The 11,266-nt window shown below is 47.6% G+C and overlaps 1 long non-coding RNA gene across 1 annotated transcript in view; it reads left to right on the plus strand.

Moving 5' to 3' along the window:
- Positions 1 to 1,557: 1,557 nt before the first annotated feature.
- LOC135056456 (uncharacterized) overlaps positions 1,558 to 11,266 on the plus strand; it is an 88,184-nt gene continuing 78,475 nt past the window's right edge. Inside the window, exon 1 of the long non-coding RNA XR_010243984.1 lies at positions 1,558 to 1,805. This is a non-coding gene — a long non-coding RNA (uncharacterized LOC135056456). The remainder of the gene's footprint in view (positions 1,806 to 11,266) is intronic.

Raw genomic sequence — 11,266 nt, forward strand, 5'->3', positions numbered from 1 at the left:
AATGCAGTTCAGTTATCTGCTGGGTAGCAAGCTTGCAGAAGGTAGCAAGTGGCAGCCGAGTGGCAGCAAACACATTTTGTGCAGAACAAGACCAGCCCTGTAGTTACTTATTCTGTGCGATGATTGCTGCAACGAATGACACGGTAATGACGTCAGATACCCACCCAGCAAATGCCTGGCCACGCCTGCGTTTTTCCAAACACTCCCAGAAAACAGTTGACACCTAGAAACTCCCATTTCCTGTCAATCTCCCTGCGTTCGCCAGTGCAACTGAAAGCGTTGCTAGAACCTGTGCAAAACCACGATGCTGTTTGTACCCGTACGCCGCGTGTGCGCATTGCGGTGCATTAGTTTTGCTGTTTTTTTAACTAATCACTACGCAGCGAACAACAGTAGCTAGCGATCAACTCGGAATGAGGGCCCATAACAGAAGTGCTGTCGTTTGAAAGAGCAGTAAATAAAGCAATTGCGTTCAACGGTATAAGATACAGTCAAGTAGTTACTTTAGTGAAGCGGCTTAGTTTTAACTGACGGAAATGGTTCTCCTTAACTGAGGTGAGCCTCTCCCTTTCCACTACTTATATAATCAGTGGCTTACGTGAACACCGTGGCTAGTCTCTATGTGACACGGTATGGTGAGAGAGGAGGGTTTGTCTCCAGTGTCGGATTGGGGCATGAAGGGCCCACCGGGGGAATGCAGTGATATGGGCCCATACTTAGGGGTGCGGCCAGCCTAAAAAGGGGTGTGATCAGCCTCCACATAGGCTTGAAATACACAATAGTTTAGTGCACTGTAATGCAACATATCTACCATGTATAATACAAGTGCACAATCTGGAACCTGATCCCTAGAGGAAGGAGTGGGCCCTCAGGCAGTGGGGCCTACCGGTGGTTTCCTTGGTACCCCTGTGGGCCAGTCCGACCTTGTTTGTCTCTGTACTCCGGTAGGGTTACTCCTGACAGCTGACAGGATATGAGATCTCTCTTTATTAAGAGTGGAGGGAGGATTGTGCAGCAATAACTTCCCTCACGGGGCTCCTGTACAGCTACTCCCTGGCTTGACTGTTTCCCTATCCGCTCAGTTTCTAAAGTAGGCTGTGGGCTGGGTACAGTCTCTGGCTCACGCTGAGGAGCTAACACCTGACAGGTGGTGGCTATGACTGTCATTGACTGTAGCTGAGATACGCTAGGACAACTCTCTCTCTGTTCCTCTCATCTCAAGCTTCCCCATTGTGATTCCCGACTGTGGGTGATGCGCACAGAAATCCCCATAGTATGGTACCTGCTGTGTCCGCTCTGGAGTCTCCCTCCGTTAGGCTCCTCCGTGATCAGGTATATTACCTTAATAGCGTGGCTGTTCCCGGCGGCTCCTACATTCACCGATCTCTTGTAGCGCAGCCTCCTGAGCTCTGTTTCCCGTGTCAAGGAGGCGGCTCTTTTTACACAGCAGCTACTCCGTCCCCTCAGTGTACTCCTTGACCTCAGGAATCTCCTCAGCGCAACTTAGGTGGCAACTCCAGAGACGCAATTAGGGGGGAGGGCTAGGGGGGCACGCGACCTGGGTGCGGAAAAGGAGAGGGCGCCGGCGCGAGGCAGTAAGCGGGAACTACCAGTGCAGGACGGCGCAGGGTTGAAGAGGCGCCGTCCCGCTCCGCTGCGCCAGGACGCTTCCGTAGAGGCTAGAGCTGCTTCCCGGAAAGTAACACAGCCGTCGCTTCTGCCAGCGCTGTGTGTGTGACTGAGACAGCGCGCTTTGGAAATGGAGAGGAGGGGGCCCTGACTGACACAGCAGATCAACACTAAAAGTAGGTAGGGAGAGGCGGGCAGCTATATATGTACAATATGTGTGTGTGCAGTGTACTTTAACCTAATGTGTGTGAGCAGTGCAGTGTAACCCTGAGTGTGTGTGTGTGTGTGTGTGTGTGTGTGTGTGTGTGTGTGTGTGTGTGTGTGTGTTGAAGCAGTGCAGTGTAACCCTGTGTGTATGTGTGCTTGAACAGTTCAGTGTAACCCTGTGTGTATGTGTGTTGGAGCAGTGCAGTGTAACCGTGTGTGTGTGTGTGTGTGTGTGTGTGTGTGTGTGTGTTGGAGAAGTGCAGTGTAACCCTATGTGTGTGTGCATGTGTTGGAGCAGTGCAGTGTAACCCTGTGTGTGTATGTTGAAGCAGTGCAGTGTAACCCTATGTGTATGTGTATGTGTGTTGGAGCAGTGAAGTGTAACCCTGTGGTTATGTGTGCTGGAGCAGTTCAGTGTAACCCTGTGTGTATGTGTGTTGGAGCAGTGCAGTGTAACCCTGTGTGTGTATGTGTGTTGGAGCAGTGCAGTGTAACCCTATGTGTGTGTGCATGTGTTGAAGCAGTGCAGTGTAACCCTGTGTGTGTATGTTGAAGCAGTGCAGTGTAACCCTGTGTGTATGTGTGTTGGAGCAGTTAAGTGTAACCCTGTGTGTGAGTGTGTGTGCTGGAGCAGTTCAGTGTAACCCCGTGTGTATGTGGGTTGGAGTAGTGCAGTGTAACCCTGTGTGTACATGTGTTGGAGCAGTGCAGTGTAACCCTGTGTGTGTGTGTGTGTGTGTGTGTGTGTGTGTGTGTGTGTTGGAGCAATTCAGTGTAACCCTGTGTGTATGTGTGTTGGAGCAGTGCAGTGTAACCCTTTGTGTGCACGTGTTGTAGCAGTGCAGTGTAACCGTGTGTGTGTGTGTGTGTGTGTGTGTGTGTGTGTGTGTATGTGCTGGAGCAGTTCAGTGTTACCCAGTGTGTGTCTGCTGGAGCAGTGCAGTGTAACCCTGTGCGTGTACTGGAGCAGTGCAGTGTAACCGTGTGTGTGTGTGTGTGTGTTGGAGCAGTGCAGTGTAACCCTGTGGGTATGTGTGTTGGAGCAGTGCAGTGTAACCCTGTGTGTGTGTGTGTGTGTGTGTGTGTGTTGGAGCAGTGCAGTGTAACCCTGTGTGTGTGTGTGTGTGCATGTGCTGGAGCAGTTCAGTGTCACCCAGTTTGTGTCTGCTGGAGCAGTGCAACCCTCTGTGTGTACTGGAGCAGTGCAGTGTAACCGTGTGTGTGTGTGTGTGTGTGTGTTGGAGCAGTGCAGTGTAACCCTGTGTGTACGTGTGTTGGAGCAGTGCAGTGTAACCCTGTGTGTGTGTGTGCATGTGTTGGAGCAGTTCAGTGTAACCCTGTGTGTGTGTACTGGAGCAGTGCAGCGTAACCCGGTGTTGTGTGTGTATGCTGGAGTACCCGGGGTGCGTACTTCATTTGTATGTATAGGAGGGGTTATTTAATCACAGTATATTGGGGTATGTGTATATTGGGGTATGTGTATATACAGGGGCACGTATATATGTTAATTTTGGTAGTATGTGTATATTCAGGGGCTGTGTAGATATGTACCGTACTGTGTATTATTGATGGTGTGTACATGTATGGGAGGATGTATTTCTGTATAACGGGGCGGTGGAGGGGGGGTCGCCAAATTACTGTCTTGCCCTGGGTGACAGAAACCCTAGTTTCGGCCCTGGCAACTCCGCCTCCGCTTCTTCCCGTCCCACTCTAGCCAATCCCTGAAGTCTCTGGCTCCTGTTCACTGCTGATACTGCAGGCCAGCCCGAGGTCCTAGACGCCTCCAGTGTTCTAGTCATAACTGTGGCTGGTGTCACTGAAGAGAATTCAGCTCATTAACCCCCTTTTTGCCATGGTCATCTATGCGTCCAACTGTAATCCATATTAAAAGCGAAGTGGTCCCTGTCGGGTATCACACATATGTCAGGCAGGGGGGAAGAGAGGACACAGGCAAGGGTGAGCTGTGGTATATGTCAGGGAGGTGGACAGAGAGGACACAGGTACCAGGAGAGCTGGTGTATATGTCTGGAGGCTAAGGGGACACATGCACTGAGGGAGCTGGGGTATATGTCAGGGAGGGCACAGGCAGGCGGGGCTGGGGAAGGGGGCGGAGAGGACAAAGATAGGGAGCAGCTGGGGTATATGTCAGTGGGGCAGAGGGAACACAGGCACCAGGTATGGTTAACGTCACTCCGCATGCATCATCTCCGCATGCATCATCCGGATGGTTACCGTTACCATGGAGACTGAGTCATAGCCCAACCTGTGGGCCCCTATTACCACTGACTGCATCCCCTATCATGGTACCCCCTGTCATTATTTTCTGATTTGCCCCTGGAGGTATCAGTGACATAGTGAGGGTATACAGGGTTCAGTGATGTAGTGTAGGGTATAGAGAGGTTAGTGATATAGTGTAAGGTATAAAGGGGTCAGTGATATAGTGTCGGGTACACAGGTGTCAGTGATATAGTGTTGGGTTAGAGGCAGAACTCTGGGAGGCAACGGAGTCATCTGCCGCCGGGCTCCTACTCTGAAGGGGGGCTCTTCTCCCCCAATTCTGTGACACCATTGAAGTAAGTTAATTGATGGCTGCCGCTATCTTTTCACTATATGAAGTTACTTCTCTGACAATTACACATAACTTCATATAGTTACAATTCTCATGCTTCCTGTACTGGAGCAAATAGCTCCATCATTAAAGTGTCTGCTGTCAGTGGGTTCTAAAATAAAAGACAATGAAATGTAACTATATATACAGTATATTAAAAAAAAAAATTCAGAACACTACACACACACGCACACGCACACACGCACACGCACACACGCACACACGCACACATACATACATACATATATTTATCTAAATATAAGGGGGGGGCAACTGCTATGAACTTGCCTCCGGGCAACTGTGACGAACTTACGCCACTGCGTCCCTGGTTACAGAGCCGGCCCTAACCAATATGGAGCCCTAGGCAAGATTTTGGCTGGTGCCCCCTAGCACAACCTCTGGTTCCGCCTCTGACCTTGCACTTCTTTCCCAGCACCATCACCCCTCACCCATAGCAGTCCTTATTTTGGGGTTTGTACCCCCTATATTTTAAATAGGAACAGTTCGCACATTTTGCGCACAGTCCAAAAAGGGGTGTTTTTTTTGCTGGCAAGGGGCATAGCCCCACAATAGTAACCCCAATTCCAATTACGCCACACAGTACTGCAACTTTATTCACATTTGATCATGTGATAGTGTCCATAATTCATATTACATCCCACAGTAGTATTACTTTACCTTAAACGTTACTCCTCACAGTAGAGGCCCTTATTCACATTACATCACACTGTATTGCTCTTCATTGACATTAGACAACACAGTAGTGACCTTTCTATACACAACGCCACATAGTAGAGCACCTTATATACATAATGCCACACATTAGTAATGCATTTATACACATAATTTCACACAGTAATGCCCCTTACACATATGAGACACATTATTAATGTCCTTATAAACATAATGCACCTTACACATTATAACAACCTTTATTAATGCCCTTTTACACATAATGTCCCTTACACATATGCCGCACATTATTAATGCCCTTATACACATAATGACACACATAGTGCCCCCTACACATTTGCTGCACATTATTAGTGCCCCTATACACATAATGACACACATACAGTAGTACCCTGTTACACATATGCCGCACATTATTAATGCCCTTATACACATAATGACACACATAGTGCCCCCTTACACATATGTTGCACATTATTAATGCATTTTTACATGACACACATAATGCTCCTTACACATATTCCGAACACTATTGCACAGCCAACCCACTCACATGCACACAGCACTCACACTGCTGCTTACACTGTGATCTCTGCCACTGCTTGGATACAAATGTGTCCTCATAAATCTTGTCTCAATGCTAACGTCGGGCACCTTTTTTTTATGAAAAATGCATCTTATTTGCACTGCTTTGTGGCTTGGCTACACAAGCAGCTTCTGCTGATTAAAATGATATGTGGCATGCCTATATTCTTGAGCGACTGTGGCTGTATCTGCATATGAAATGCTACACACAGAATATAGGCATGCCGCATATCATTTTAATCAGCAGAAGCTGCTGATGCCCCTAGGCATATCAAATGCCCTAGGCAATTGCCTAGTTTGCCTATGCCTAAGGCCGACTCTGCCTGGTTATAAGGTTACTTGATGTAGTAAAGGGTGTAGAGGGATCAGTGATGTAGTGTAAGGTATAGAGAAGTCAGTAATATAGTGAATGGTGTAGTGATGTGGAGTAGGGTATACAGGGATCAGTGATGTAGTGTAAGGTATAGAGGGGTCAGGGATGTAGTGTAAGGTATAGAGGGTACAGGGATGTACAGTAATGTAAGGTAAAGAGGGGTCAGGGCAGGGCCGGCTCTACCATTAGGCAGCTTCAGGCAGCTGCCTAGGGGCGCTGGCCCTTGGGGGGCGACACTGAATTCATCTAGCAAAAAACTGAAGGATTTCTCTTTATGCGACCTCCTCCTTTTACACTTTTTTTACAATACACTTTATCACTTTAAAATTCTTTGAGTTTTGTCACTTTTCTCTGCATACCTCCCAACTTTTACCCTACCTGAAGAGGGACACACGCGCGGCTTCGTCGCGCGCTCCCGAAAAGGGGGCGTGGCCTACGAAAAGTGGACAGTCCCCAAAAAACGGGACTGTCCCGCGAAAATCGGGACAGTTGGGAGGTATGGTATATGTCTAATGATGCAATTCACCCCAGCCCACCTAGTGACCACCTAGAGCTCCCCAGGGGGTGGGTGGGTGAGGGGGGGGGGGTTGCAAGTTAAGGGGCGCTAGTCTGAATCTTTGCCTAGGGTTCAAAGAGATCTTGCACCGGCCCTGGGTCAGGGATGTACTGTAGTGTATAGTAGAGGGGTTAGGGACATAGGGTAAGGTATAGAGGGGTCAGGTATGTAGTATAGGACATAGAAGGGTCAGGGATGTAGTGTAAAGTATAGAGGGGTCACTGATGTAGTGTAGTGTATCGAAGGGTCAATTACAATACCAATCCCAAGTACTCAGTGCACCATTATTCAATTAAGACGCAAAAATGCAGGAAAAAGTATGCAATATGGTTAAAAAAAGAAAAGCAAAAAGGTCAGAAAATCATTCTGACCTGCACCCTGGCTTGCACCACATATTGTTCTGCTCAAACTAAGATGTGTTCCTTTTTTCTTTCTTTTTTTTTGGGGGGGGGGGGCAAATGAAATTTCCACCCTGGGCTCCACTTAGTCTACAACTGGCCCTGATACTATTGGGGGTCATTCTGAGGTGATCGCAGCCAGCAACTTTTAGCTGCTGCTGCGATCATTAGTCCACGCCTATGGGGGAGTGTATTTTAGCTTAGCAGGGCTGCGATCGCTTGTGCAGTCCTGCTAAGCTAAAAATATTTCAAGCAGAACTTGACCAGCCCTGGACATACTTACCCTGTGCGATGGATCCAGCGATGATGGGCCTGGCTTTGACGTCACATCTCCGCCCTCCGTTGTCCTGGACACACCTGCGTTTTACTCACCACTCCCCGAAAACGCTCTCCAACGGTCTGGATCCGCCCTGCCACGCCTCCTTCCTGTCAATCGCAACGTAACCCGGTGACCCCTGTCGCCGGGCAACATCACGCACGCGCACTGTGCCCGCCACGCATGCGCATTCTGCACCCGTTCGCACTGCAGCGAAAAACCATTGCGTGCGAACGGGTCGGAATGACCCCCATTGTGCAGTTTACTAGGCTTTGCAGCCAAAGAAGAAGTGTATCACTTCAGATATACAACAAGAACAGAGGGATATGGGTCACAAGAGTGGTACTTTCCATCCAACAAACGGATATTTAGGTCACGGCTGATATTTTTGGTAAAACCAGATTTTTATTAATGAATTTTACTGATTTAGGAAATAAAAAAATGAAGTCAGTGGGCTGCAAAATAATATATTTCAGGGGCCTTAGATAGAAACATAGAATTTGACGGCAGATAAGAACCACTTGGCCCATCTAGTCTGCCCATTTTTTTTTTTTTACCATATTTTTTATCTCAAACCTTATTTGATCCTTATTTCTATGTAAGGCTATCCTTATATCTAATTATCCCATGCATGTTTAAATTGCTTTACTGTCTTAGCCTCTACCACCTCTAATGGGAGGCTTTTCCTAAAATTTTCCCTAAAACTCCCCCCCTCCAGTCTCAGTGCATGTCCTTGTGTCCTGTTGCTTCTCTTCATTTGGAGAATATTTCCCTCCTGGACTTTGGGACTTTGTTAAATCCCTTGCTATATGTGAAAGTTTCTATCATGTGCCCCCTTTCTCTTATCTGCTACAAACTATACATTTTGAGATTTCTTAGTCTTTCTGGGTATGTTTTGTGATGTAGGCCATGCATCATTTTAGTTGCCCTTCTTTGTATAGCCGCTACTGTATTAATATAACAATAATAATAATAATTACAAAATAATAATATCCTTTTGAAGATATGGCCTCCAGAATTGAACACAGTATTCTAGAAGAGGCCATACCAATGACCTATACAGTGGCATTATTACTTCTTTCTGTCTGCTGCTGATTCCTCTCCCAATGCAGCCAAGCATCTGACTAGCCTTCCTCATTGCTTTGTTACATTGCTTACCTGCCTTTAAGTCACCTGATATAGTGACTCCTAGATCCCTTTCTTCCTCAGCAGTTTCCAATATAGTGCCATTAATACTATAGTTAGCCTTTGGATTTTTGAGACCCAAGTGCATGATTTTGCATATGTTTGCATTAAACTGTAATTGCCACACTCTTGACCATTCCTCTAGTCTAACTAGATCCTCAATCATTTGTTTTACCCCACCTGTTGTGTCTACCCTGTTGCATACCTTTGTGTCATCTGCAAAAAGGCATACTTTCCCTTTAACGCCGTTTGCAATGTCACCAAAAAAGATATTAAAAGGCACTTGTCCAAGTACAGATCCCTGGGGTACTCCCCTGGTAACATTTCCCTCCTGTGAATGCACTCCACAACTCTGTTTTCTATCCTGCAACCAAGATCTTATCCATTCAATAATCCTAGTATTAGAGATAAGCGGGTTCGGTTTCTCGGGATCCGAACCCCCCCGAACTTCACCAATTTTACACGGTTCCGAGGCAGACTCAAATCTTCCCGCCTTGCTCGGTTAACCCGAGCGCGCCCGAACGTCATCATCCCGCTGTCGTATTCTCGCGAGATTCGTATTCTATATAAGGAGCCGCGCGTCGCCTACATTTTCACTCGTGCATTGGAGATGATAGGGAGAGGACGTGCAGCGTTCTCTCAGTTGTGTTCAGTGTGCTGCAAATATCTGTGCTCAGTGTGCTGCAAATATCTGTGCTCAGTGTGCTTGCAAATATCTGTGCTCAGTGTGCTGAAAATATCTATGTTCTCTGCCTGAAAAATGCTCCATATCTGTGCTCAGTGTGCTGCAAATATCTGTGCTCAGTGTGCTTTACTGTGGGGACTGGGGACCACCAGTATTATATAGTAGGAGGACAGTATTATTAGTGATGAGCGGGTTCGGTTCGTCGGAATCCGAACCCCCCCGAACGGGTCCGAGGCAGACTCGGATCCTCCCTCCTTGCTCGGTTAACCCGAGCGCGCCCGAACGTCATCATCCCGCTGTCGGATTCTCGCGAGATTCGGAATCTATATAAAGCCGCGCGTCGCCGCCATTTTTCACTCGTGCATTGGAAATGATAGTGAGAGGACGTGGCTGGTGTCCTCTCACTTTGTTTCAGGGGGCTGCAGTGCAAATATCTTTATTCTGGGGACCAGCAGTATTATAGGAGGAGTACAGTGCAGAGTTTTGCTGACCAGTGACCACCAGTATTATACGTTGTCTGCCTGAAAAACGCTCCATATCTGTGCTCAGTGTGCTGCATATATCTGTGCTCACACTGCTTTATTGTGGGGACTGGGGACCAGCAGTATTATATAGGAGGAGTACAGTGCAGAGTTTTGCTGACCAGTGACCACCAGTATACGTTGTCTGCCTGAAAAATGCTCCATATCTGTGCTCAGTGTGCTGCATATATCTGTGCTCACACTGCTTTATTGTGGGGACTGGGGACCAGCAGTATTATATAGGAGGAGTACAGTGCAGAGTTTTGCTGACCAGTGACCACCAGTATTATACGTTGTCTGCCTGAAAAACGCTCCATATCTGTGCTCAGTGTGCTGCATATATCTGTGCTCACACTGCTTTATTGTGGGGACTGGGGACCAGCAGTATTATATAGGAGGAGTACAGTGCAGAGTTTTGCTGACCAGTGACCACCAGTATACGTTGTCTGCCTGAAAAACGCTCCATATCTGTGCTCAGTGTGCTGCATATATCTGTGCTCACACTGCTTTATTGTGGGGACTGGGGAACAGCAGTATTATATAGGAGGAGTACAGTGCAGAGTTTTGCTGACCAGTGACCACCAGTATTATACGTTGTCTGCCTGAAAAACGCTCCATATCTGTGCTCAGTTTGCTGCATATATCTGTGCTCACACTGCTTTATTGTGGGGACTGGGGACCAGCAGTATTATATAGGAGGAGTACAGTGCAGAGTTTTGCTGACCAGTGACCACCAGTATACGTTGTCTGCCTGAAAAACGCTCCATATCTGTGCTCAGTGTGCTGCATATATCTGTGCTCACACTGCTTTATTGTGGGGACTGGGGAACAGCAGTATTATATAGGAGGAGTACAGTGCAGAGTTTTGCTGACCAGTGACCACCAGTATACGTTGTCTGCCTGAAAAACGCTCCATATCTGTGCTCAGTGTGCTGCATATATCTGTGCTCACACTGCTTTATTGTGGGGACTGGGGACCAGCAGTATTATATAGGAGGAGTACAGTGCAGAGTTTTGCTGACCAGTGACCACCAGTATACGTTGTTTGCCTGAAAAACGCTCCATATCTGTGCTCAGTGTGCTGCATATATCTGTGCTCACACTGCTTTATTGTGGGGACTGGGGACCAGCAGTATTATATAGGAGGAGTACACAGGGCCGGTGCAAGGTTTCTTGGCACCCTAGGCAAAACTTCAGCCACCCCCCCCCACCCCCCCAACCACTACTTCCCAATCCTTCAGGTGAAAGTGTGTACGCAAGGTCTTATACGTTCCGGACCCACCCACATAACCTTAACACATACACTCTGTACAGTCCACACATAACCTTACATATTTTGTGTTTCCTCACTTTTACATCCTCCTGACCCCTGGCCAACAGTGCTGGGTGACCGTAGCATACAGCCCATTAAGAACATTTGCTATCTGCATGGACCTTTATGCAATAGCACAGACAGAGTAATGGTTAGCATTACTGCCTCACAGCACTGAGATCATGGGTTTGATTCCCA

The sequence above is a fragment of the Pseudophryne corroboree genome, chromosome 1 (assembly GCF_028390025.1).
Source record: "Pseudophryne corroboree isolate aPseCor3 chromosome 1, aPseCor3.hap2, whole genome shotgun sequence".
Taxonomy (NCBI): Eukaryota; Metazoa; Chordata; class Amphibia; order Anura; family Myobatrachidae; genus Pseudophryne; species Pseudophryne corroboree.